At 45.0% G+C, this 27112-nt stretch overlaps 1 pseudogene; it reads left to right on the forward strand.

The window, feature by feature from the left end:
* LOC106568240 (pumilio homolog 3-like) overlaps positions 1–25222 on the forward strand; it is a 29675-nt pseudogene extending 4453 nt beyond the window's left edge.
* Positions 25223–27112: the final 1890 nt, after the last annotated feature.

Here is a 27112-nt window from a genome sequence, read left to right on the forward strand (position 1 = left end):
AACAAACAGATATGGTTACAAGGAAATGATAGGAGAATGTGCCCTAGTGGGCTAAACCGGCATGGCGGCTTGTTACACAAAGAAAGGGGGTTGGGCTTGAATGAAAGAGTGGGAAGACTGAGGAACACAGAAAGCAGCAATGCTATTGTAAATACAGTATCGTATGCTTTCTAAATTACCGCCCATTTGGAAAAGGAAAATGCAATAAATATTTACTCTGAGCTGCGCTTCGGTAGGTTGGTCGTAGATGCTGGCCAGGTTGGCCAACAGAGATCTTCCTGTCCTCGGAAGAATGTCACTGGTGGTAAAATGGATACGTTGTAGTATCTTCGTTGTGTGTTAGACTGGGTACATCGTCTGTCCTTTCCTAGCCCACGTCTACAGCGGCCGCTGCTAACTCAACGGCTAGTATTCACTACAGAAGTATCACTTCTTCTTTGAACCCTTAGTGAATAAGGGTTCAAAGTTCATACCATTCGCAACCAAAGCTCACGCTGAGGTTGGCTTAGTTCTGTACTTGACATGTGTGTCCTTTTAACGCAGAGGCTGCAGACCTCACGTACCCGGAACAGACCGGTTACATTTTGTCACTGACTTATATAGTGGCGAGGGGAGAAGGGTGTGTTTCATCATTTATAACCCCTGTCTCTTCACAGGGGCGGGCCACTGATTGGTCAGGGCTCTTTCCTTATGAAAACCCAATTCTCTCATTTGGAAGCTAAAATTACATTTAATCTCCTAACAAACAGTTTCAATATCAAACATTTAAATTGCACAACAATTCCATGTGAATCTGATAACTAGAATGTGTAGACTTTCCCAGGTACAGTTTATGTCGTCCTGTCATCAGTCATAATGTCTCAGATGACAACCGAACTGACATCCATACTCATTAAGTACCTGGTATATTTCCAACTGGTTCTATTACCAAAATATGGTTCCTTTCCTCCCACTTGTTTGATGTTCCCAGACTCTCTATATTTAACAAAGGCTATTCAACTTGGCCATGTGCTGTTATAATCTCCACCCGGCACAGCCAGAAGAGGACTGGCCACCCCTCATAGCCTGGTTCCTCTCTAGGTTTCTTCCTAGGTTTTGGCCTTTCTAGGGAGTTTTTCCTAGCCACCGTGCTTCTACACCTGCATTGCTTGCTGTTTGGGGTTTTAGGCTGAGTTTCTGTACAGCACTTTGAGATATCAGCTGATGTAAGAAGGGCTATATAAATAAATTTGATTTGATTCATTTACATTTAAGTCATTTAGCAGACGCTCTTATCCAGAGCGACTTACAAATTGGTGCATTCACCTTATAATATCCAGTGGAACAACCACTTTACAATAGTGCATCTAAATCTTTTAAGGGGGGGTTAGAAGGATTACTTTATCCTATCCCAGGTATTCCTTAAAGAGGTGGGGTTTCAGGTGTCTCCGGAAGGTGGTGATTGACTCCGCTGTCCTGGCGTCGTGAGGGAGCTTGTTCCACCATTGGGGTGCCAGAGCAGCGAACAGTTTTGACTGGGCTGAGCGGGAACTGTGCTTCCTCAGAGGTAGGGAGGCGAGCAGGCCAGAGGTGGATGAACGCAGTGCCCTTGTTTGGGTGTAGGGCCTGATCAGAGCCTGAAGGTACGGAGGTGCCGTTCCCCTCACAGCTCCGTAGGCAAGCACCATGGTCTTGTAGCGGATGCGAGCTTCGACTGGAAGCCAGTGGAGAGAGCGGAGGAGCGGGGTGACGTGAGAGAACTTGGGAAGGTTGAACACCAGACGGGCTGCGGCGTTCTGGATGAGTTGTAGGGGTTTAATGGCACAGGCAGGGAGCCCAGCCAACAACGAGTTGCAGTAATCCAGACGGGAGATGACAAGTGCCTGGATTAGGACCTGCGCCGCTTCCTGTGTGAGGCAGGGTCGTACTCTGCGAATGTTGTAGAGCATGAACCTACAGGATCGGGTCACCGCCTTGATGTTAGTGGAGAACGACAGGGTGTTGTCCAGGGTCACGCCGAGGCTCTTAGCACTCTGGGAGGAGGACACAAGGGAGTTGTCAACCGTGATGGCGAGATCATGGAACGGGCAGTCCTTCCCCGGGAGGAAGAGCAGCTCCGTCTTGCCGAGGTTCAGCTTGAGGTGGTGATCCGTCATCCACACTGATATGTCTGCCAGACATGCAGAGATGCGATTCGCCACCTGGTTGTCAGAAGGGGGAAAGGAGAAGATTAATTGTGTGTCATCTGCATAGCAATGATATGAGAGACCATGTGAGGATATGACAGAGCCAAGTGACTTGGTGTATAGCGAGAATAGGAGTGGGCCTAGAACAGAGCCCTGGGGGACACCAGTGGTGAGAGCACATGGTGCGGAGAGAGATTCTCGCCACGCCACCTGGTAGGAGCGACCTGTCAGGTAGGACGCAATCCAAGCGTGGGCCGCGCCGGAGATGCCCAGCTCGGAGAGGGTGGAGAGGAGGATCTGATGGGTCACAGTATCAAAGGCAGCAGATAGGTCTAGAAGGATGAGAGCAGAGGAGAGAGAGTTAGCTTTAGCAGTGCGGAGAGCCTCCGTGACACAGAGAAGAGCAGTCTCAGTTGAATGCCCAGTCTTGAAACCTTACTGATTAGGATCAAGAAGGTCATTCTGAGAGAGATAGCAAGAGAGCTGGCCAAGGACGGCACGTTCAAGAGTTTTGGAGAGAAAGGAAAGAAGGGATACTGGTCTGTAGTTGTTGACATCGGAGGGATCGAGTGTAGGTTTTTTCAGAAGGGGTGCAACTCTCGCTCTCTTGAAGACGGAAGGGACGTAGCCAGCGGTCAAGGATGAGTTGATGAGCGAGGTGAGAAGGTCTCCGGAAATGGTCTTGAGAGGATGGGATAGGGTCAAGTGGGCAGGTTGTTGGGCGGCCGGCCGTCACAAGACGCGAGATTTCATCTGGAGAGAGAGGGGAGAAAGAGGTCAAAGCACAGGGTAGGGCAGTGTGAGCAGGACCAGCGGTGTCGTTTGACTTAGCAAACGAGGATCGGATGTCGTCAACCTTCTTTTCAAAATGGTTGACGAAGTCATCCGCAGAGAGGGAGGAGGGGGGGGGAGGGGGAGGAGGATTCAGGAGGGAGGAGAAGGTAGCAAAGAGCTTCCTAGGGTTAGAGGCAGATGCTTGGAGTTTAGAGTGGTAGAAAGTGGCTTTAGCAGCAGAGACAGAAGAGGAAAATGTAGAGAGGAGGGAGTGAAAGGATGCCAGGTCCGCAGGGAGGCGAGTTTTCCTCCATTTCCGCTCGGCTGCCCGGAGCCCTGTTCAAAGGTCCTTCAGTAGGGTCAGAGAGAGAGGGGAAGGGAGAAAGGTATTTATGGGGGGGGAGAGGGCATAAATCTTACCCACAGGCCAACGTCATGACACTATTAACGTTCAATATTGGTTTAATGATGCCCGGGATAAAATAACTTATAGGCCTAACTGACTATCTACAAATTCTTTTCGGAAGGTACAAGTAAACCTGGGACCAAACCAACAGGAAAAAGGCCATTCAAACCACACAGTGGAGAAAAAGGCAAGATGTTTGAGAAGACTATAGGAAATGGGACTCCACAGAAATTCCTGAACAAAAAACACCAATAAGAGGCACTATACCACCTATATGAAACACTTCAAAAACAATTCTTCACTCATGCCTAATGAGTGGAGAGTTTTTAAATAGAACATCCACCTGCATTCTGTCTGGAGAAGACTAAGTTCAAGATGACCACCCATAAGTCAACGTTTTATCTGCTGTATAGCACATCTCTATTTTGCATTCAAGCCTCCGTTTTGGATTTATTCATTTTTTTTCTTGACAGTGTGCAGTTCTCCATCACTTACAATAGAGAATTTGCCATCCACTGAAATGCTTGGACAGACAATGACTGTCAATACTTGAATACTATAAAACAGTTGAGCACAATACTTATTCAAATTAGTTTTCAGTGCATGACATCCAAATGCTCAACTCAAGTTTGCAGATAAAGTTAACTTTTTTTTTCTTATTCAGATAGCATTTGCCCACGACTCCAGAGTCCTCCAGTGTTTAATCCAGTCTGGAAACAAGCAAAGACAAGGTTTTTGATTAACTCAAAGGTCAGTAGTTTGTTCTGTTGTTGTTCTGAGTATTTATTTTAATTTTAATTTAACCTTGATTTAACTAGGTAAGTCAGCAATGAATCAGTTGTTTTTCTCGTGCCAATCACAATGCTCTGTATCTCAATAATGTTGTCCTGTTCCGTAGATGATATAGTCGACCTGAGTAAATCAAAGTATGCCAGAAATATTGTAAAGAAGTTTTTAATGTATGGGTAAGTGAGCCTTTTGCCACCTCAAATGTTGCATATACATAAAGTCGTAGCACTAGCAATACAGGTAGTATTTTCATATCATCCGATCTTATGCTGACATTAGCATTAGATCCTGGCAGGAAAGCTGGCCAAAATAGTCAAAACAAAATAAGGGTAATCTTGTTGATTAAATCTGTACATGATTCAACAGTAGACCTTCATGATCGCATTTCAAATGAATAATGCCATGCAGCTTGATCTAGTCTGTGGTTGAATTCCCTGATCATTTGCTTAGACATTGACATGGGGAAATCAAGTCAATAATTCAAAACTCCACTCATTGTAACCTTCACTGTAATCCTGACCTTGGCTGAAGATACCAGCTGTTTTGACTATAATCTGATTCATGGTTCAGATATTAAAAAGGATGGGGACATGCTATCCCAGTATGAAGACATATCTTGTAGGATGAATATAAAGGTCCTCATTTGATTGAGTCTCTTCTCACTACTAGTTTATCTGGCATGCAGTGAGGTTTACAGATGAAATAAGTAATCCCGGTTTCTGAATGGAAAATCTGACGTCTGGTATGTGTATCGTGTCCCACAGGAGCGAAGAGCAGGTTGCAGGTGTGATGGTGGGCTTCAAGGGAAAAGTGAGACAGATGCTGTGTCACTCTGATGTGTTGTCGGTGGTGGAGTATGCTTACAACGAAAAGGCTATCCTCAGACTCATGCTCACAGAGGAGCTCTACGGAACCACATTCCAAGTCTTCAAGGTCAGGACACCTCCAACACCTCTCCCACTGCACTGTAGCAAAGTGGAGTTCTAAGCAGTACTGGAGTTCTCCAACACCTCTCTAGTTCAGTGAAAGTCTTGATAATCACGTTACCAAGAAATCCTCTTTCCGATTTCTTGTCCCTGAATATCTGCTGGTGTGGATGATATGCAGAATGTGACTGACAGTTTGTTTGTTCCCAGTAGGCAGTGTGCCCCACGCTAGAGGTGCTGGAGGCTAACCCAGACAAGGTTAATGGCATTTTTGAGGAAATGAAACTGATCCATGGCCACAAAGTGAGTATTATTGAGCACACACACCTCTAACCATTCACTCTGCACACAGGAAACGTTCAAATAAATCACAATACTGCTTTTGATTTCTGTCCATGTTATCTTCTCCCGTAGAGAGGCTGTGATCAAACATTCTCTGGTGCACAAAGTGTTTCTGGACTTTACCCTGCATGCCACAGCCAAACAAAGGACTGTAAGTAGAACCAGCAATGACTGTAGAAATTACTGAGGGAATCCTACCATGTTTCTAAAACCATTTTGATCATGTAACTTAACAGGAAATGATTGGGTCGATAAGGGAGTCTGTTGTATATGGCCCACACCCACGATGGAGCTAGAGTCGCAATGCACTGCCTGTGGCATGGGACACCTAAGGTGAGTATTCACCCAGTAATTCTGAATCCAAGATGGCGTAGCAGTCAGACGTCTTTGTCCTGTCGTGTCCCTTGTATATATCTTTTTACATTTTTTTCTTCACATATCTTTTTAAAATATTTTCCTAAACCTCAACTTTTAAATATTCTCCTGCAACCCGCCTCACCCAATGTGGCGTGGATCTGTTTTTTTCTAAAGTATTTCTATTTACTTCGGATCTGGAATCCCTCAACTGAAGCTAGCCAGCTAACTACCTACCAGCTATCAGTCAGCAAACCATTGCTAGCGGTCATCAGTATAAACACACATGTTTCCGGTTTTCCGGTCACCTGTTTCCGGTCACAACTTGCAGACTTGTTTACGCTGCTATGCATTTTGTTGCCGATCTTACTTTGCTACCTGACGGATTTTTACTTTTTCATTACCGTATATTTTTACTTTTTCCCTCACTCAACTTTTTTCATTCAACTTTTTCACCCCGGAGGTTTTATCTGGACATGGTTCGTCAGGACTTCAAACAGCCGAAGCTAAGTAACATTAACATGATGCCTTCTAATTGCAGTCGTTGTACTTATAATATACAGGAGAACGATCGCCTTACGGCAAGGATAGCTGTGCTGCAAGCCCAGCTTCTGACGCAATCGTTAGGCAAGGGTAATTTCAGTGTAGGAAAGGATGAAACAGCGTCTGTGCCACCAGTAAGTACAGATAGTAATGTTAGTATAAACCCCCTCGCACGGTCCCCGCAGCCGGACAACTTTCTCATGGCTTCTGGAGGGAAACACTGTAGGAATGCTCAACCGGTGTCGCTTATTCAGCCGACAGAAACTTTCAACCGGTTCTCCCCATTAAGCGAGTCGGAGTCGGAGGCCGAGACTTCTCTGGTCTCTACTCCTCCCGTTGTGGGGTCTGAGACGCCGACGGCTCCCACCATTAGCTATGACAAATTGAAAACCCTAGTCATTGGCGACTCCATTACCCACAGGATTAGACTTAAAACTAATCATCCAGCGATCATACACTGTTTACCAGGGGGCAGGGTTACCGACGTTAAGGCTAATCTAAAAATGGTGCTGGCTAAAGCTAAAACTGGCGAGTGTAGAGAGTATAGAGATATTGTTATCCACGTCGGCACCAACGATGTTAGGATGAAACAGTCAGAGGTCACCAAGCGCAACATAGCTTCAGCGTGTAAATCAGCTAGAAAGATGTGTCGGCATCGATTAATTGTCTCTGGCCCCCTCCCAGTTAGGGGGAGTGATGAGCTCTACAGCAGAGTCTCACAACTCAATCGCTGGTTGAAAACGGTTTTCTGCCCCTCCCAAAAGATAGAATTTGTAGATAATTGGCCCTCTTTCTGGGACTCACCCACAAACAGGACCAAGCCTGGCCTGTTGAGGAGTGACGGACTCCATCCTAGCTGGAGGGGTGCTCTCATCTTATCTACGAACATAGACAGGGCTCTAACTCCTCTAGCTCCACAATGAAATAGGGTGCAGGCCAGGCAGCAGGCTGTTAGCCAGCCTGCCAGCTTAGTGGAGTCTGCCACTAGCACAGTCAGCGTAGTCAGCTCAGCTTTCCCCATTGAGACCGTGTCTGTGCCTCGATCTAGGTTGGGCAAAATTAAAAATGGCGGTGTTCGCTTTAGCAATCTCACTAGTATAAAGACCTCCTCCATTCCTGCCATTATTGAAAGAGATTGTGATACCTCACATCTCAAAATTGGGTTACTTAATGTTAGATCCCTCACTTCCAAGGCAGTTATAGTCAATGAACTAATCACTGATCATAATCTTGATGTGATTGGCCTGACTGAAACATGGCTTAAGCCTGATGAATTTACTGTGTTAAATGAGGCCTCACCCCCTGGTTACACTAGTGACCATACCCCCCGTGCATCCGGCAAAGGCGGAGGTGTTGCTAACATTTACAATAGCAAATTTCAATTTACAAAAAAAAAAAACAATGACGTTTTCGTCTTTTGAGCTTCTAGTCATGAAATCTATGCAGCCTACTCACTCACTTTTTATAGCTACTGTTTACAGGCCTCCTGGGCCATATGCAGTGTTCCTCACTGAGTTCCCTGAATTCCTATCGGATCTTGTAGTCATAGCAGATAATATTCTAATTTTTGGTGACTAACATTCACATGGAAAAGTCCACAGACCCACTCCAAAAGGCTTTCGGAGCCATCATCGACTCAGTGGGTTTTGTCCAACATGTCTCTGGACCTACTCACTGCCACAGTCATACTCTGGACCTAGTTTTGTCCCATGGAATAAATGTTGTGGATCTTAATGTTTTTCCTCATAATCCTGGACTATCGGACCACCATTTTATTACGTTTGCAATCGCAACAAATAATCTGCTCAGACCCCAACCAAGGAGCATTAAAAGTCATGCTATAAATTCTCAGACAACCCAAAGATTCCTTGATGCTCTTCCAGACTCCCTCTGCCTACCCAAGGACGTCAGAGGACAAAAATCAGTTAACCACCTAACCGAGGAACTCAATTTAACCTTGCGCAATACCCTAGATTCAGTTGCACCCCTAAAAACTAAAAACATCTGTCATAAGAAACTAGCTCCCTGGTATACAGAAAATACACGAGCTCTGAAGCAAGCTTCCAGAAAATTGGAACGGAAATGGCGCCACACCAAACTGGAAGTCTTCCGACTAGCTTGGAAAGACAGTACCGTGCAGTATCGAAGAGCCCTCACTGCTGCTCGATCATCCTATTTTTCCAACTTAATTGAGGAAAATAAGAACAATCCGAAATTTCTTTTTGATACTGTCGCAAAGCTAACTAAAAAGCAGCCTTCGCAAATGGAGGATGGCTTTCACTTCAGCAGTAATACATTTATGAACTTCTTTGAGGAAAAGATCATGATCATTAGAAAGCAAATTACAGACTCCTCTTTAAATCTGGGTATTCCTCCAAAGCTCCATTGTCCTGAGTCTACACAACTCTGCCAGGACCTAGGATCAAGGGAGATACTAAAGTGTTTTAGTACTATATCTCTTGACACAATGATGAAAATAATCATGGCCTCCAAACCCTCAAGCTGCATACTGGACCCTATTCCAACTAAACTACTGAAAGAGCTGCTTCCTGTGCTTGGCCCTCCTATGTTGAACATAATAAATGGCTCTCTATCCACCGGATGTGTACCAAGCTCACTAAAAGTGGCAGTAATAAAGCCTCTCTTGAAAAAGCCGAATCTTGATCCAGAAATTATAAAAAAAACTATCGGCCTATATCGAATCTTCCATTCCTCTCAAAAATTTTAGAAAAAGCTGGTGCACAGCAACTCACTGCCTTCCTGAAGACAAACAATGTATACGAAACGCTTCAGTCTGGTTTTAGACCCCATCCTAGCACTGAGACTGCACTTGTGAAGGTGGTAAATGACCTTTTAATGACGTCAGACCGAGGCTCTGCATCTGTCCTCGTGCTCCTAGATCTTAGTGCCGCTTTTGATACCATCGATCACCACATTCTTTTGGAGAGATTGGAAACCCAAATTGGTCTACATGGACAAGTTCTGGCCTGGTTTAGATCTTATCTGTCGGAAAGATATCAGTTTGTCTCTGTGAATGGTTTGTCCTCTGACAAATCAATTGTAAATTTCGGTGTTCCTCAATGTTCCGTTTTAGGACCACTATTGTTTTCACTATATATTTTACCTCTTGGGGATGTCATTCGAAAACATAATGTTCAATTTCACTGCTATGCGGACGACACACAGCTGTACATTTCAATGAAACATGGTGAAGCCCCAAAATTGCCCTCGCTAGAAGCCTGTGTTTCAGACATAAAGAAGTGGATGGCTGCAAACTTTCTACTTTTAAACTCGGACAAAACAGAGATGCTTGTTCTAGGTCCCAAGAAACAAAGATATCTTCTGTTGAATCTGACAATTAATCTGGATGGTTGTACAGTCGTCTCAAATAAAACTGTGAAGGACCTCGGCGTTACTCTGGACCCTGATCTCTCTTTTGAAGAACATATCAAGACTGTTTCAAGGACAGCTTTTTTCCATCTACGTAACATTGCAAAAATCAGAAACTTTCTGTCCAAAAATGATGCAGAAAAATTAATCCATGCTTTTGTTACTTCTAGGCTGGACTACTGCAATGCTCTACTTTCCGGCTACCCGGATAAAGCACTAAACAAACTTCAGTTAGTGCTAAATACGGCTGCTAGAATCCTGACTAGAACCAACAAATTTGATCATATTACTCCAGTGCTAGCCTCCCTACACTGGCTTCCTGTTAAGGCAAGGGCTGATTTCAAGGTTTTACTGCTAACCTACAAAGCATTACATGGGCTTGCTCCTACCTATCTTTCCGATTTGGTCCTGCCGTACATACCTACACGTACGCTACGATCACAAGACGCAGGCCTCCTAATTGTCCCTAGAATTTCTAAGCAAACGGCTGGAGGTAGGGCTTTCTCCTATAGAGCTCCATTTTTATGGAATGGTCTGCCTACCAATGTGAGAGACGCAGACTCAGTCTCAACCTTTAAGTCTTTACTGAAGACTTATCTCTTCAGTAGGTCCTATGATTAAGTATAGTCTGGCCCAGGAGTGTGAAGGTGAACGGAAAGGCTGGAGCAACGAACCGCCCTTGCTGTCTCTGCCTTGCCGGTTCCCCTCTTTCCACTGGGATTCTCTGCCTCTAACCCTTTTACAGGGGCTGAGTCACTGGCTTACTGGTGTTCTTCCATGCCGTCCATGGGAGGGGTGCGTCACTTGAGTGGGTTGAGTCACTGACGTGGTCTTCCTGTCTGGGCTGGCGCCCCCCCTTGGGTTGTGCCATGGCGGAGATCGTTGTGGGCTATACTCGGCCTTGTCTTAGGACGGTAAGTTGGTGGTTGGAGACATCCCTCTAGTGGTGTGGGGGCTGTGCTTTGGCAAAGTGGGTGGGGTTATATCCTGCCTGTTTGGCCCTGTCCGGGGTATCATCGGATGGGGCCACAGTGTCTTCTGATCCCTCCTGTCTCAGCCTCCAGTATTTATGCTGCAGTAGTTTGTGTCGGGGGCTAGGGTCAGTCTGTTACATCTGGAGTATTTCTCTTGTCTTATCCGGTGTCCTGTGTGAATTTAAATATGCTCTCTCTAATTCTCTCTTTCTGTCTTTCTCTCGGAGGACCTGAGCCCTAGGACCATGCCTCAGGACTACCTGGTATGATGACTCCTTGCTGTCCCCAGTCCACCTGGCCGTGCTGCTGCTCCAGTTTCAACTGTTCTGCCTGCGGCTATGGAACCCTGACCTGTTCACCGGACGTGCTTGTTGCACCCTCGACAACTACTATGATTATTATTATTTGACCATGCTGGTCATTAATGAACATTTTAACATCTTGACCATGTTCTGTTTTAATATCCACCCTGCACAGCCAGAAGAGGACTGGCCACCCCTCATAGCCTGGTTCCTCTCTAGGTTTCTTCCTAGGTTTTTGGCCTTTCTAGAGAGTTTTTCCTAGGGAGTTTTTCCTAGCCACCGTGCTTCTTTCACATGCATTGCTTGCTGTTTGGGGTTTTAGGCTGGGTTTCTGTACAGCACTTTGAGATATCAGCTGATGTACGAAGGGCTATATAAATAAATTTGATTTGATCAGCTAACCTTTAGCTCGGAAATCTCTCGCCAGTTTGAACAACGCGACTCAAACCAGAGCATAACGGAGCTATTATAATTTTTTTCCCCCATATCGCGGATTACTACCGCAAACTCTGAACATTTTCATCTGGATCTTCGCAACTAGCAAACCGCAATCCCGGGTGACTACTCCTGGCTGGCGTTTCCATCCCAGAGCAAGCACCAATTAGCCTGAAGCTAGACCGGCCAGGACTCCTGTGCTACCACCGAAGCCCACTCCTGGGCTACAATATCCGGACCCCTTCTACTGCCGGTACGGGGCACGGAACCCCGCTGATCCTCTACGACTGGAATAACGACATAATCTGCCCGAGGATTCCAACAGGCCCCTCAGGCGCGACGTCCGCTGGAGGCCCATTCTGCTAACCGCGGCCTACTAGCTACCTAGAGCTACTTGGAACCCTACTAATTCCACGACTGGTCTATCGACGTCCCCGCATGAAGAGGCAAAAACAGACTTACCCCCAGCGCGACGTCCCCCAAAGGCTAGCTTGCTAGCCCCGGTCTGCCAACTGCTAGCTTGCCTGCCCCGGTCTGCTAACTGCTAGCCCCGGTCTGCCAACTGCTAGCTTGCCTGCCCCGGTCTGCTAACTGCTAGCCCCGGTCTGCCAACTGCTAGCTTGCCTGCCCCGGTCTGCTAACTGCTAGCCCCGGTCTGCTAGCTTGCCAGCCCCGGTCTGCTAACTACTAGCTTGCCTGCCCCAGTCAGCTAACTGCTAGCTTGCCTGCCCCGGTCAGCTAACTGCTAGCTTGCCTGCCCCGGTCAGCTAACTGCTAGCTTGCCTGCCCCGGTCAGCTAACTGCTAGCTTGCCTGCCCCGGTCAGCTAACTGCTAGCTTGCCTGCCCCGGTCAGCTAACTGCTAGCTTGCCTGCCCCGGTCAGCTAACTGCTAGCTTGCCTGCCCCGGTCAGCTAACTGCTAGCTTGCCTGCCCCGGTCAGCTAACTGCTAGCTTGCCTGCCCCGGTCAGCTAACTGCTAGCTTGCCTGCCCCGGTCTGCTAACTGCTAGCTTGCCTGCCCCGGTCTGCTAACTGCTAGCTTGCCTGCCCCGGTCTGCTAACCCCGGTCTGCCAACTGCTTGCTTACTAACCCGGTCTGCTAACTGCTAGCTTGCCAGCCCCGGTCTGCTAACTGCTAGCTTGTTTAGCCCCGGCCTACTACAGTGTGGGAAAAAAGTATTTGTTCCCCTGCTGATTTTGTACGTTTGCCCACTGACAAAGAAATAATCAGTCTATAATTTTAATGGTAGGTTTATTTGAACAGTGAGACAGAATAACAACAAAAAAATCCAGAAAAACGCATGTCAAAAATGTTATAAATTGATTTGCATTTTAATGAGGGAAATAAGTATTTGACCCCCTCTCAATCAGAAAGATTTCTGGCTCCCAGGTGTCTTTTATACAGGTAACGAGCTGAAATTAACAGCACACTCTTAAAGGGAGTGCTCCTAATCTCAGTTTGTTACCTGTATAAAAGACACCTGTCCACAGAAGCAATCAATCAATCAGATTCCAAACTCTCCACCATGGCCAAGACCAAAGAGCTCTCCAAGGATGTCAGGGACAAGATTGTAGACCTACACAAGGCTGGAATGGGCTACAAGACCCATCGCCAAGCAGCTTGGTGAGAAGGTGACAACAGTTGGTGCGATTATTCGCAAATGGAAGAAACACAAAATAACTGTCAATCTCCCTCGGCCTGGGGCTCCATGCAAGATCTCACCTCGTGGAGTTGCAATGATCAAGATAACGGTGAGGAATCAGCCCAGAACTACACGGGAGGATCTTGTCAATGATCTCAAGGCAGCTGGGACCATAGTCACCAAGAAAACAATTGGTAACACACTACGCCGTGAAGGACTGAAATCCTGCAGCGCCCGCAAGGTCCCCCTGCTCAAGAAAGGAGTCTGAAGTTTGCCAATGAACATCTGAATGATTCAGAGGACAACTGAGTGAAAGTGTTGTCGTCAGATGAGCCCAAAATGGATCTCTTTGGCATCAACTCAACTCGCTGTGTTTGGAGGAGGAGGAATGCTGCCTATGACCCCAAGACTACCATCCCCACCGTCAAACATGGAGGTGGAAACATTATGCTTTGGGGGCGTTTTTCTGCTAAGGGGACAAGACAACTTCACCGCATCAAAGGGACGATGGACGGGGCCATGTACCGTCAAATCTTGGGTGCGAACCTCCTTTCCTCAGCCAGAGCATTGAAAATGGGTCATGGATGGGTATTCCAGCATGACAATGACCCAAAACACACGGCCAAGGCAACAAAGGAGTGGCTCAAGAAGAAGCACATTAAGGTAATGGAGTGGCCTAGCCAGTCTCCAGACCTTAATCCCATAAAAAATCTGTGGAGGGAGCTGAAGGTTCGAGTTGCCAAACGTCAGCCTCAAAACCTTAATGACTTGGAGAAGATCTGCAAAGAGGAGTGGGACAAAATCCCTCCTGAGATGTGTGCAAACCTGGTGGCCAACTACAAGAAATGTCTGACCTCTGCCAACAAGGGTTTTGCCACCAAGTACTAAGTCATGTTTTGCAGAGGGGTCAAATACTTATTTCCCTCATTAAAATGCAAATCATTTAATACAATTTTGGACATGCACTTTTTTGTTGTTATTCTGTCTCTCACTGTTCAAATAAACCTACCATTAAAATTATAGACTAATCATTTTTGTCAGTGGGCAAATGTACAAAATCAGCAGGGGATCAAATACATTTACATTTTAGTCATTTAGCAGACGCTCTTATCCAGAGCGAGTTACAGTAGTGAATGCATACATTTTTTTTTCTTTTTCGTACTGGTCCCCTGTGGGAATCGAACCCACAACCCTGGCATTGCAAACACAATGCTCTACCAACTAAGCCACACGGGACCAAATACTTTTTTCCCTCACTGTAACTGCTAGCATCGGCCTGCTAACTGTCTGAATCGCCGTGTCCCCAGTCATCCCCACTCACTGGACCCATATGTTCACTTGGCTACGCATTCCTCTCTCTAATATCAATATGCCTCGTCCATTACTGTCCTGGTTAGTGATTACTGTTTTATTTCACTGTAGAGCCTCTAGCCCTGCTCAATATGCCTTAACCGTGTTGTTCCACCTCCTACGTATGCGATGACATCACCTGGTTTAAAAGTCCTAGAGACTATATCTCTCTCATCATCACTCAATGCCTAGGTTTACCTCCAATGTACTCACATCCTACCTTACCTTTGTCTGTACACTATGCCTTGAATCAATGCAATCGTGCCCAGAAACCTGCTCCTTTTACTCTCTGTTCCGAACATGCCAGACGGCCAGTTCGTATAGCCTTTAGCCGTACCCTTATCCTACTTCTCTGGTGATGTGGATGTTAATCCAGGTCCTGCAGTGCCTAGCTCCACTCCCACTCCCCAGGTGCTCTCATTTGTTGACTTCTGTAACCGTAAAAGCCTTGGTTTCATGCATGTTAACATTAGAAGCCTACTCCCTAAGTTTGTTTTACTCACTGCTTAAGCACACTCTGCCAACCTGGATGTCTTAGCTGTGTCTGAATCCTGGCTTAGGAAAGCCACCAAAAATCCTGAAATCTCCATCGCTAACTATAACATTTTCTGCCAAGATAGAACTGCCAAAGGGGGCGGTGTTGCAATCTACTGCAAACATAGCCTGCAGAGTTCTGTATTACTATCCAAGTCTGTACCCAAACAATTCGAGCTTCTACTTCTAAAAATGCACCTTTCCAGAAACAAGTCTCACTGTTGCCGCTTGCTATAGACCTCCCTCTGCCCCCAGCTGTGCCCTCAATACCATATGTGGTATCTTCTGAGCTTGTGCTACTAGGTGACCTAAACTGGGACATGCTTAACACCCCGGCCATCCTACAATCTAAGCTTGATGCCCTCAATCTCACACAAATTATCAATGAACCTACCAGGTACAACCCCAAATCCGTAAACACGGGCACCCTCATAGATGTCATCCTAACTAACTCGCATTCCAAATACACCTCTGCTGTTTTCAATCAAGATCTCAGCGATCACTGCCTCATTGCCTGCATCCGTAATGGGTCTGCGGCCAAATAACCACCCCTCATCACTGTCAAATGCTCCCTAAAACACTTCTGCGAGCAGGCCTTTCTAATCAACCTGGCCCGGGTATCCTGGAATGACATTGACCTCATCCCGTCAGTAGATGATGCCTGGCTATTCTTTAAAAGTGCCTTCCTCACCATCTTAAATAAGCATGCCCCACTCAAAAAATGTAGAACTAGGAATAGATATAGTCCTTGGTTCACTCCAGACCTGTCTGCCCTTGACCAGCACAAAAACATCCTGTGGTGTTCTGCATTAGCATCGAATAGCCCCTGTGAATGCAACTTTTCAGGGAAGTTAGGAACAAATATACACAGGCAGTTAGAAAAGCTAAGGCTAGCTTTTTCAAACAGAAATTTGGATCCTGTAGTACTAACTCAAAAAAGTTGTGGGACACTGTAAAGTCCATGGAGAATAAGAGCACCTCCTCCCAGCTGCCCACTGCTCTGAGGCTAGGAAACACTGTTACCACCGATAAAGCCACTATAATTGAGAATTTCAGTATGCATTTCTCTACGGCTGGCCATGCTTTCCACCTGGCTACCCCTACCCCGGTCAACTGCCCGGCACCCTCCACAGCAACCTGCCAAAGCCCCCACCATTTCTCCTTCACCCAAATCCAGATAGCTGATGTTCTGAAAGAGCTGCAAAATCTGGACCCATACAAATTAGCCGGGCTAGACAATCTGGACCCTCTCTTTCTAAAAATATCTGCCAAAATTGTTGCAACCCCTATTACTAGCCTGTTCAACCTCTGTTTCGTGTCGTCTGAGATTCCCAAAGATTGGAAAGCTGCCGCGGTCATCCCCCTCTTCAAAGGGGGTGACACTCTTGACCCAAACTGCTACAGTCCTATATCTATCCTACCCTGTCTTTCTAAGGTCTTCGAAAGCCAAGTTAAACAGATTACCGACCATTTCGAATCCCACCGTACCTTCTCCGCTATGCAATCTGGTTTCAGAGCTGGTCATGGGTGCACCTCAGCCATGCTCAAGGTCCTAAACGACATAACCGCCTTCGATAAGAGACATTACTGTGCAGCCGTATTCATCGACCTGGCCAAGGCTTTCGACTCTGTCAATCACCACATTCTTATTGGCAGACTCGACAGCCTTGGTTTCTCAAATGATTGCCTCGCCTGGTTTACCAATTACTTCTCTGATAGAGTTCAGTGTGTCAAATCGGAGGGCCTGTTGTCCGGACCTCTGGCAGTCTCTGTGTGTGCCACAGGGTTCAATTCTCGGGCCGACTCTCTTCTCTGTATACATCAATGATGTTGCTCTTGCTGCTGGTGATTCTCTGATCCACCTCTACGCAGACGACACCATTCTGTATACTTCTGGCCCCTCTTTGGACACTGTGTTAACTAAACTCCAGATGAGCTTCAATGCCATACAACTCTCCTTCCGTGGCCTCCAACTGCTCTTAAATGCAAGTAAAACTAAATGCATGCTCTTCAATCGATCACTGCCCGCACCTGCTCGCCCGTCCAGCATCACTACTCTGGACGGCTCTGACTTAGAATACGTGGACAACTACAAATACCTGGGTGTCTGGTTAGACTGTAAACTCTCCTTCCAGACTCACATTAAGCATCTCCAATCCAAAATTAAATCTCGAATAGGCTTCCTATATCGCAACAAAGCATCCTTCACTCGTGCTGCCGAACACACCCTCGTAAAACTGACCATCCTACCGATCCTCAACTTCGGTGATGTCATCTATAAAATAGCCTCCAACACTCTACTCAACAAACTGGATGCAGTCTATCACAGTGCTATCCGTTTTGTCACCAAAGCCCCATACACTACCCACCATTGCGACCTGTACGCTCTTGTTGGTTGGCCCTCGCTTCATACTCGTCGCCAAACCCACTGGCTACAGGTTATCTACAAGTCTCTGCTAGGTAAAGCCCCGCCTTATCTCAGCTCACTGGTCACCATAGCAGCACCCACCTGTAGCACGCGCTCCAGCAGGTATATCTCACTGGTCACCCCCAAAGCCAATTCCTCCTTTGGTCATCTTTCCTTCCAGTTCTCTGCTGCCAATGACTGGAACGAACTGCAAAAATCTCTGAAGCTGGAGACTCATATCTCCCTCACTAGCTTTAAGCACCAGCTGTCAGAGCAGCTCACAGATCACTGCACCTGTACATAGCCCATCTATCTACCTACCTCATCCCCACTGTATTTATTTATCTTGCTCCTTTGCACCCCAGTATCTCTACTTGCACATTCATCTTCTCCACATCTACCATTCCAGTGTGTAATTGCTATATTGTAATTACTTCACCACCATGCCCTATTTATTGCCTTAATAACTTACCTCATTTGCACTCACTGTATATAGACTGTTTTCTTTTGTTCTACTGTATTATTGACTGTATGTTTTGTTTATTCCATGTGTAACTCTGTTGTTGTATGTGTCGAATTGCTATACTTCATCTTAGCCAGTTCGCAGTTGCAAATGAGAACTTGTTCTCAACTAGCCTACCTGGTTAAATAAAATAAAACTCTGGCCTTCTAGAGAGATGATCCTCATGTACACTGATTTATTGGTTCTGCCTTTCAGGACAGAAAAGTCATCATTAAAACCATGAAGACGTACATCAGAAAGTTTGCAATGGTCAGCTAACACAACAATTTGATTGCCACGGTCAGACATGCAAATATGTAAAAGTCAGTGTGTGTGTGGCTGACTTATTGGTTTGTTAATTCTCTCTCCAGGGAGAGTGCGTTCTTAGTCCTCCTCGCTGCCTTTGACTGCATAGATGACACTATGCTGAGGACGGCCTGCTTCACATCAGAGATTCTGGCCTCCCTGCCTGATGTCATCGAACAGGAATGGAAAGAAAATTCTGCTCCGCCCACCTATCACCTGAAATCATCCAGGTGCTGGAGAAGGGAGATGGAAACGCCCACAGATGAGTCCTGCCACCACCTACCAATCACTCCACACCAACTAGCTAGACTGTAGAACACAGGTCAAACTCATTCCACGGAGGGCCGAGTGTCTGCAGGTTCACTCCACCCTTGTACTTGATTGAATTAAGGTCACTAATTAGTAAGGAACTCCCCTCACCTGTTTGTCTAGGTCTTAATTGATAGGAAAAATAAAAACTTGCAGACACTCGGCCCTCCGTGGAATGAGTTTTACACCCCTGCTAAAGAACAGTGAGGTTAACTTTCCAAACATACCCTAGAATCCTTAGTTGCTACATACCATTAAGTCCAAAAATGTATATACCCATTGATGCTTGAAGAATATAACTTAAATGCCTCAAGCTTAGTTCAATTGTCATCCCCCATCAGAACCCAAATGATAAGTTTGGAGTAAAATAATGTCTGTATAAAATGTAAACAAACTGTATAGCCACAAAACATGTTTAAAACAAATTTTTATATAATGGATGGTCAGTCCTTACATCAATAGCTCTGTCTTGGAAATTGAGTGGTTACAATGACATTTAAGTACCTAAAAGGTGATTGTTTTCAATTAAAATGGTCAAAAAGTAGCAAAGGGCAATTTCTCAAGCAAGAACTTTGCTAGGATTGTCTGGGAGTTTGACTGCACTGGGCCTTTAACATACCTTAATTGCTATTGTGAGGCAATTGGACAGAAATGATGAGATGCCATCCATGCTTTTCATAGTCTATACTTTAAATGATCGGTCTCCATCTGGCTCATTGTCCCTGTAGCAAGAAGGATGTTTCATTGCATCAGTGCTGCATTTACAATTGAAACCACTCTTCATTGAGTCAAGACAGAAATACAGTAAATCCAAGATGGACAAAGGGGGCGTTGTTGGGGCTGTGTTTCTGGACCTAAGGAAGGCTTTCGATACTGTTAACCATGAGATTCTCATCACAAAATTGTCCAAGTTCAACTTTTCCCCCGATGCCTTGAGATGGATGAAATCATACCTTGAAGGCAGAACTCCGTGTGTCAGAGTGAGCAATGAGCTGTCGCCCACTCTTAGCTATGATGTGGGCGTGCCCCAAGGGTCAATACTGGGGCCCCTCCTGTTCAGCCTGTACATTAATGATCTGCCTTCCGTCTGCACTGGGTCTGAAGTTCAAATGTATGCAGATGATACAGTGATATATGTGCATGCAAAGAGCAAACAACAAGCTGCACAAGAACTCACTACTGTAATGGTCCAGGTTACAAAGTGGCTCAGTGACTCGTGTTTGCATCTCAATGTGAAAAAAACAGTTTGCATGTTCTTCACAAAGAGGGCAACAGATGCTACTGAGCCAGATGTATATGTGTCAGGGGAGAAGCTCCAGGTGGTATCTGATTTTAAGTACCTTGGAATCATACTTGATTCCAACCTCTCTTTTAAAAAGCATGTGAAAAAGGTTATTCAAATAACCAAATTCAACCTAGCTAATTTCCGATTTATACGAAATTGTTTGACCACAGAGGTAGCAAAACTGTATTTAAAATCGATGATACTCCCCCACTTAACATACTGCTTGACTAGTTGGACCCAAGCTTGCTATACAACATTAAAACCTATTCAGTCTGTCTACAAACAGGCTCTCAAAGTGCTCGATAGAAAGCCCAATAGCCATCATCACTGTTACATCCTCAGAAAGCATGAGCTCCTGAGTTGGGAAAATCTTGTGCAATACACCGACGCATGTCTTGTATTCAAGATCCTAAATGGCCTAGCTCCCCCTCCACTCAGTATTTTTGTTAAACAGAAAACCCAAACATATGGCAGCAGATCCACAAGGTCTGCCATGAGAGGTGACTGTATAGTTCCCTTAAGGAAAAGCACCTTTAGTAAATCTGCTTTCTCTGTGAGAGCTTCCCATGTCTGGAATACACTGCCATCAGACACACATAACTGCACCACATATCACACTTTCACAAAATGCATGAAGACATGGCTAAAGGTCAATCAGACTTGTGAACATAATCCCTAGCTGTGTATTGCCGCTTTCCATGTTGTCTGTTGTCTGTAGCTTGTGAGGTGTGGAAACACTTTGTTGTTTTTATGGATTTTGTCTTGTTGCTTTTTGTTCTATGTTGCTCTGTCTGTATGCTACATCTTGCTTGTCCTATGTTGCTCTGTCTGTATGCTATGTCTTGCTTGTCCTATGTTACTCTGCGTGTGCTCACTGTTCAATGATTGTCTATATTGTAATTGTTTTTAATAACCTGCCCAGGGACTGCGGTTGAAAATTAGCCGGCTGGCTAAAACCGGCACTTTTACTGAAACGTTGATTAATGTGCACTGTCCCTGTAAAAATAAAATAAACTCAAACTCAAGAACTTTGCTAGGATTGTCTGGGAGTTTGACTGCACTGGGCCTTTAACATCCCTTAATTGCTATTGTGAGGCAATTGGACAGAAATGATGAGATGCCATCCATGCTTTTCATAGTCTATACTTTAAATGATCGGTCTCCATCTGGCTCATTGTCCCTGTAGCAAGAAGGATGTTTCCCTTCGTAAGGAGCTCCTGGAGGCGGTGTCTACACCCCTGATTCAGCACCTGTGGCCACGCCCGCGCCATGGTGATAGACAAGGCCTTCAGCTTCACCATTAGTGAAATTCTGGGGTCTGCCATCGGGGACCTGCGTCCTACCATGGAGGCTGTCGCCGAGCTGGCCGCTGACGACTTCACACCAGGAGGGGCAGGTGAGGAGGGGACAGGGGCAGGGTGTGTCAGAGATTGTCTGGTACTCAAAAAAATATATATTTTAGCCAGTAGTTCTGAAAGTAGCACTCACCAGCCAAACGTGGTCCCCAAAAATGTCATACTACATCTCATATGTGCAGATGTGCACCACTTCATTGTTCTCTCTCTCTGTTGTGGGCATCTTGCTAGCTGTCACTTAAATGGGGAGGGGCTGAAGCTCATTGGCTGGAACTCAAATTGCAAGGGGGCTGGCCCACATGGGAGAAAGTTTAGGGAAAATGCTGCAGCGTAACTTTCAAACAAGAGATTTTGTGGCTAATTGAGGTAGGACAGTAGTTCTGCTCATAGATGATGCATGTATGAACTACACATTGACACATCCAGCCCAAAGTGGGAGGTTTAAAAAATACTTACAAATTGCCAAAGTTCCAGAGCACGTCCTTAAAAGTAGGAGAATGAAGTATTCTCATAGGTGAGAATTGCAACGGTTTTGACGGCTCCATTTGGACTCCTGAGTGGCATAGCAGTCTAAGGCACTGCATCCCAGTGCTAGAGGCATCACTACAGACCCTGGTTCGATTCCAGGCTGTATCACAACTGGCTGTGATTGGGAGTCCAATAGGGCGGCGCATTATTGGCCCAGCGTTGTCCGTGTTAGGGTTTGACCGGGGTAGGCCGTCATTCTAAATAAGAATTTATTCTTAACTGATTTGCCTAGTTTAATAAAATTGGGTTCGCTTTTTGTCTGTTTGGTCAACTGTGGGATGATTGTACTGGCTTGGTATCAGGACAAAGGGTAAAATCTGTGGTGTCTCTGTCCTCTAGCAAGTGCTTGGAATTCAGTGTAAACATATTTTTCTCGTCTGTGTCCTGTTCTATAGCTGCACATGGCTGATCGAACAAGACGAGATGAAGGAGGCCGGGAGAGAACGTATGACTGACCGCACATATCACCCAACATTTGTTTTATAAATAATATCACCTGTAGGCCTGACCGCACAAATGTCACCTCACAGTTATGATCTTGACGTGGTACTCTACTCACAGACAACAGCAAAAATGGCTGTGGGCATGTCCATATTGACTCGTGATTTGATTCTGTATCTTCCTGACCATGACTCCCCAGAGCATTTCTCCAGGGTCCTGTTGGACATGGTGGGTATGGACAAGCTGAAGACGTGGGCTGCAGTGAACCATGGGGCCATCGTGCTCTGTTGGTGAGTACCTCTACACGGTTAGATCCAATTCCTCTACCCAGTCACATAGCAAAAACTATAGCACAATGGACAACTCCTGCAAAGCAACCAAACCGGTGCTTCACTAAAACAAGTGTTAATAGAATAAATTATTCCAGCGCCTACCGATTGAAGTTGGCTATATGCTCTGAAATTAGACTAAGATTATTTTGGTCTTAGTTATTTAAACATTTAAATCTTTAATGTTCTGCTTGTTATATCAGCCTAGCTGTTTGTTAGTTGCCAGTGAAGTTGAGTGTAAAGGGAGAATAGGCTGGGGCCAGGTGGGGGTTAAGCACGTCTTAAAACCCGTTAGGGCTAGGGGGCAGTATTGACACGGCTGGATAAAAAACATACCCGATTTAATCTGGTTACCACTCCTACCCAGTAACTAGAATATGCATATACTTATTACATATGGATAGAAAAGACCCTAAAGTTTCTAAAACTGTTTGAATGGTGTCTGTGAGTATAACAGAACTCAAATGGCAGGTCAAAACCTGAGAGATTCCTTTACAGGAAGTGGCCTGTCTGACCATTTCTTGAACTTCTTTTCCATCTCTATCTTTTACTAAGGATCTCTGCTCTAACGTGACACTTCCCACGTCGTCCATAGGCGCTCAGAGCCCGGGAAAAAACAGAATGTCGTCATTCCAGCCCCAGGCTGAAACACATTATCGCCTTTCTCAAGTGGCCGATCAAGGGACTCTGGGCTTATGCGCGTGACCCGACCGCCCCCGCCTTTGTGATTTTTTTCCTCTGTTTGCCGAAAAGGAGATTCCCTGTCGGAATATTATCGCTTTTCTACGAGAAAAATGGCGTAAAAATTGATTTTAAACAGCGGTTGACATGCTTCGAAGTACGGTAATGGAATATTTAGAATTTTATTGTCACGAATTGCGCCATGCGCGCGACACTTCTTTACCATTTCGGATAGTGTCTGGAACGCATACGAACAAAACGCCGCTATTCGGATATAACGATGGATTATTTTGGACCAAACCAACATTTGTTATTGAAGTAGCAGTCCTGGGTGTGCATTCTGACGAAGACAACAAAAGGTAATCAAACTTTTATAATAGTAAATATGATTATGGTGAGTGCTAAACTTGCCGGGTGTCTAAATAGCGAGCCCGTGATGCCTGGGCTATGTACTTAGAATATTGCAAAATGTGCTTTCACCAAAAAGCTATTTTTAAATCGGACATATCGAGTGCATAGAGGAGGTCTGTATCTATAATTCTTAAAATAATTGTTATGCTTTTTGTGAACGTTTATCGTGAGTAATTTAGTAAAATGTTAGCGAATTCCCCGGAAGTTTGCGGGGGTATGCTAGTTCTGAACGTCACATGCTAATGTAAAAAGCTGGTTTTTGATATAAATATGAACTTGATTGAACAAAACATGCATGTATTGTATAACATAATGTCCTAGGGTTGTCATCTGATGAAGATCATCAAAGGTGAGTGCTGCATTTAGCTGTCTTCTGGGTTTTGGTGACATTATATGCTGGCTTGAAAAATGGGTGTCTGATTATTTCTGGCTTGGTACTCTGCTGACATAATCTAATGTTTTGCTTTCGTTGTAAAGCCTTTTTGAAATCGGACAGTGTGGTTAGATTAACGAGAGTCTTGTCTTTAAATAGCTGTAAAATAGTCATATGTTTGAGAAATTGAAGTAATAGGATTTTTAAGGTTTTGAAAATCGCGCCACAGGCTGCAAGTGGCTGTTACGTAGGTGGGACGCAAGCGTCCCACCTAGCCCATAGAGGTTTAAGGGAGGCTGTGTTTGTATTCATTCTCCATATCACTGGGTGATGTGGGTAAGAAAAGGGCGGTCACAGCTGCCCATTGTGAAACAGCAACACAAACACTTCAATTCCTTCAGTTTAATTTTCTGGTTTCTCTGTCTCTTCCCTTGTTCCTTTTCCCTCTAGCCCCCACCCCTTCCTCCATGTGCCCATTGTCCTTCTGTAATCACTAAGATGTTAAACACAGATTTCTGGTTCTCTTTATAGGCAGTATAGTCTAACATCAAATTATTTGATTTAATTCTAGATGTTCACTTTATTTCTTCGCTAATGATATTCATTTTAGTATGGGTAGAAATGTTACTACCCAGTATGAGATGTGGGGTAGGTGTAAAGGTTACCTTCAACAAGCTCTCGTTAGTGGAGGGTTTGGCCAGGGTAGGCAGTCATTGTAAATAAGAATTTGTTCTTAACCTTTAACCATTAAAGTCAGTTAAATAAAACATGTTTTTTGTTTGTTTTAGTTTCCTGAACAGTGCCGATGGGAGTGTTGCCAGGGAGATCAGGGAGGTATTGAAGGCCTACGCTACAGAAGATCCAGCACTGTAAAGGAGTGGAAGTTCTGCTGGAGGAACTGGCCTGATACAGATACCATCTCACCACCATTGACCCCCTCAGACATTTCACCCACTATTGTGACCTCACCAACTGAAGTCACAGGTTCTCATAACTGTCCCCCCCAGTCCTTTGACCTGACCATCCTGGTGAAATCCCTACTATGACATGAAGACGGATGAAAAGAAACACTGATTTGTACTGCATTTTGTCAAATTAATTTAGGTGTGCTTGTTTGTAAAGCAAGTATTTAAATGTAAAAGGCACAAATACTGGCAGTGTTTTTGTATAATCTTGTAACTGATCGGTATGAGTTGTACTAGCTGACTCAGGAGCCGAATTAACTAAAATAAAACATTTTATTGCAACAAGAACTATCCATTGGCAGAGAACGTCAGTAAGCAAATTTCAATAAAAAAAAATTCATCTGTAAAATGTTAACCCTGATGGTTTGTGTGTGTCGTCACCTTTATGCCACGTTAAGTCACTAAGCCGTAGCCCGGTCTGGTAGTCTGCTGATCTATGACGGAAGCCTGCTCACTAGCAAATTAATTTAGTGGGCCCTGCTCAGGTTCCATCTGTCCTGGTGTCTGACCCAGTCAGATGAAACAGCTTATTTCTTCCAGAGACCTCACATTCTTCTAATCAGTTTAGAGGATTATCAATGGCTGCCTGTGTGGCCACTATTTGGGAGGTTAAGGCTCATGGCAGTAGTCGGACTTGCACTACTTTTGAGGATTTTGTTGACCAGTGAAGACAATTTGGGAATCAAATCAACATTGAGAGCTGTGGTGTTATTTTGATGCTCTTTTTAGCAAAAGGTCCAGTTGAACTACAGTATCAATGTCCAGGTGGCTGGTGAACCTTGTGGGTGACAGAGTTTATCAACAAATATTTTCCAGAAGAAAATGTTTGCTTATCTGAGAGTACTTGAGGTTTTCCAAACACACATGATCAGTGACCTACTCTTTTTAATCTTCTAGTGCGGAAACATTGCAAGCTGCTTCCATATTCATAAATCCGCTTTGGGAAGATTCAATCTTCCAGATACCCAGAGGGGCAGAGTATTTAACCTGTCCGCAGATTCATCCAGATGTTGCATTTTGAACTTATTATTTCAGACCCGACCGGGTGCCGTTCTGCAGTGGATTATGTCTTCTTGTTGGGATAACATGGCCATAAGGACTGGAGGGGAATAGTGTGGTATACAAATACAGTTGAAGTCAGAAGTTTACATAAACGTGTTTTAATGACTTTAACCTAAGTGTAACAACTTGTCCACGAATGTCTTGTTAACAAACTATTGTTTTGGCAAGTCGTTTAGGACAACTACTTTGTGCATGACAAGTCATTTTTCCAACAATTGTTTACAGACAGAATCACAATTCCAGGGGGGTAGAAGTTTACATACACTAAGTTGACTGTGCCTTTAAAACAGCTTGGAAAACTCAAGAAAATGATGTCAATTAGCCGATCACAAGCTTCTAAAGTCATGACATCATTTGAGTCAATTGGAGGTGTACCTGTGGATGTATTTCAAGGCCTACCTTCAAACTCAGTGCCTTTTTGCTTGACATCATGGGAAAATCAAAAGAAATCAGCCAAGACCTCAGAAAAATAAATTGTAGATCTCCACAAGTCTGGTTCATCCTTGGGAGCAATATCCAAACGCCTGAAGGTACCACAGTCATCTGTACAAACAATAGTACGCAAGTATAAACACCATGGGACCACGCAGCCGTCACACTGCTCAGGAAGGAGACGCGTTCTGTCTCCTAGAGATGAACGTACTTTGGTGCGAAAAGTGGAAATCAATCCCAGAACAACAGCAAAGGACCCTGTGAAGATGCTGGAGGAAACGGGCACAAAAGTATCTATATCCACAGTATAACGAGTCCTATATCGACATAACCTGAAAGGCCGCTCAGCAAGGAAGAAGCCACTGCTCCAAAACCGCCATAAAAAAGCCAGACTACGGTTTGCAACTGAACAGGGGGACAAAGATCGTACTTTTTGGAGAAATGTCCTCTGGTTTGATGAAACAAAAATAGAACTGTTTGGCCATAATGACCATCGTTATGTTTGGAGGAAAAAGGGGGAGGCTTGCAAGACGAAGAACACCGTCCCAACCATGAAGCACGGGGGTGGCAGCATCATGTTGTGGGGGTGCTTTGCTGCAGGAGGGACTGGTGCACTTCACAAAATAGATGGCATCATGAGGCAAGAAAATTATGTGGATATATTGAAGCAACATCTCAAGACAGTCAGGAAGTTAAAGTTTGGTTGCAAATGGGTCTTCCAAATGTACAATGACCCCCAAGCCTACTACCAAAGTTGTGGCAAAATGGCTTAAGGACAACAAAGTCAAGGTGTTGGAGT

Source organism: Salmo salar, chromosome ssa13 (assembly GCF_905237065.1).
Source record: "Salmo salar chromosome ssa13, Ssal_v3.1, whole genome shotgun sequence".
NCBI classification, from domain to species: domain Eukaryota; kingdom Metazoa; phylum Chordata; class Actinopteri; order Salmoniformes; family Salmonidae; genus Salmo; species Salmo salar.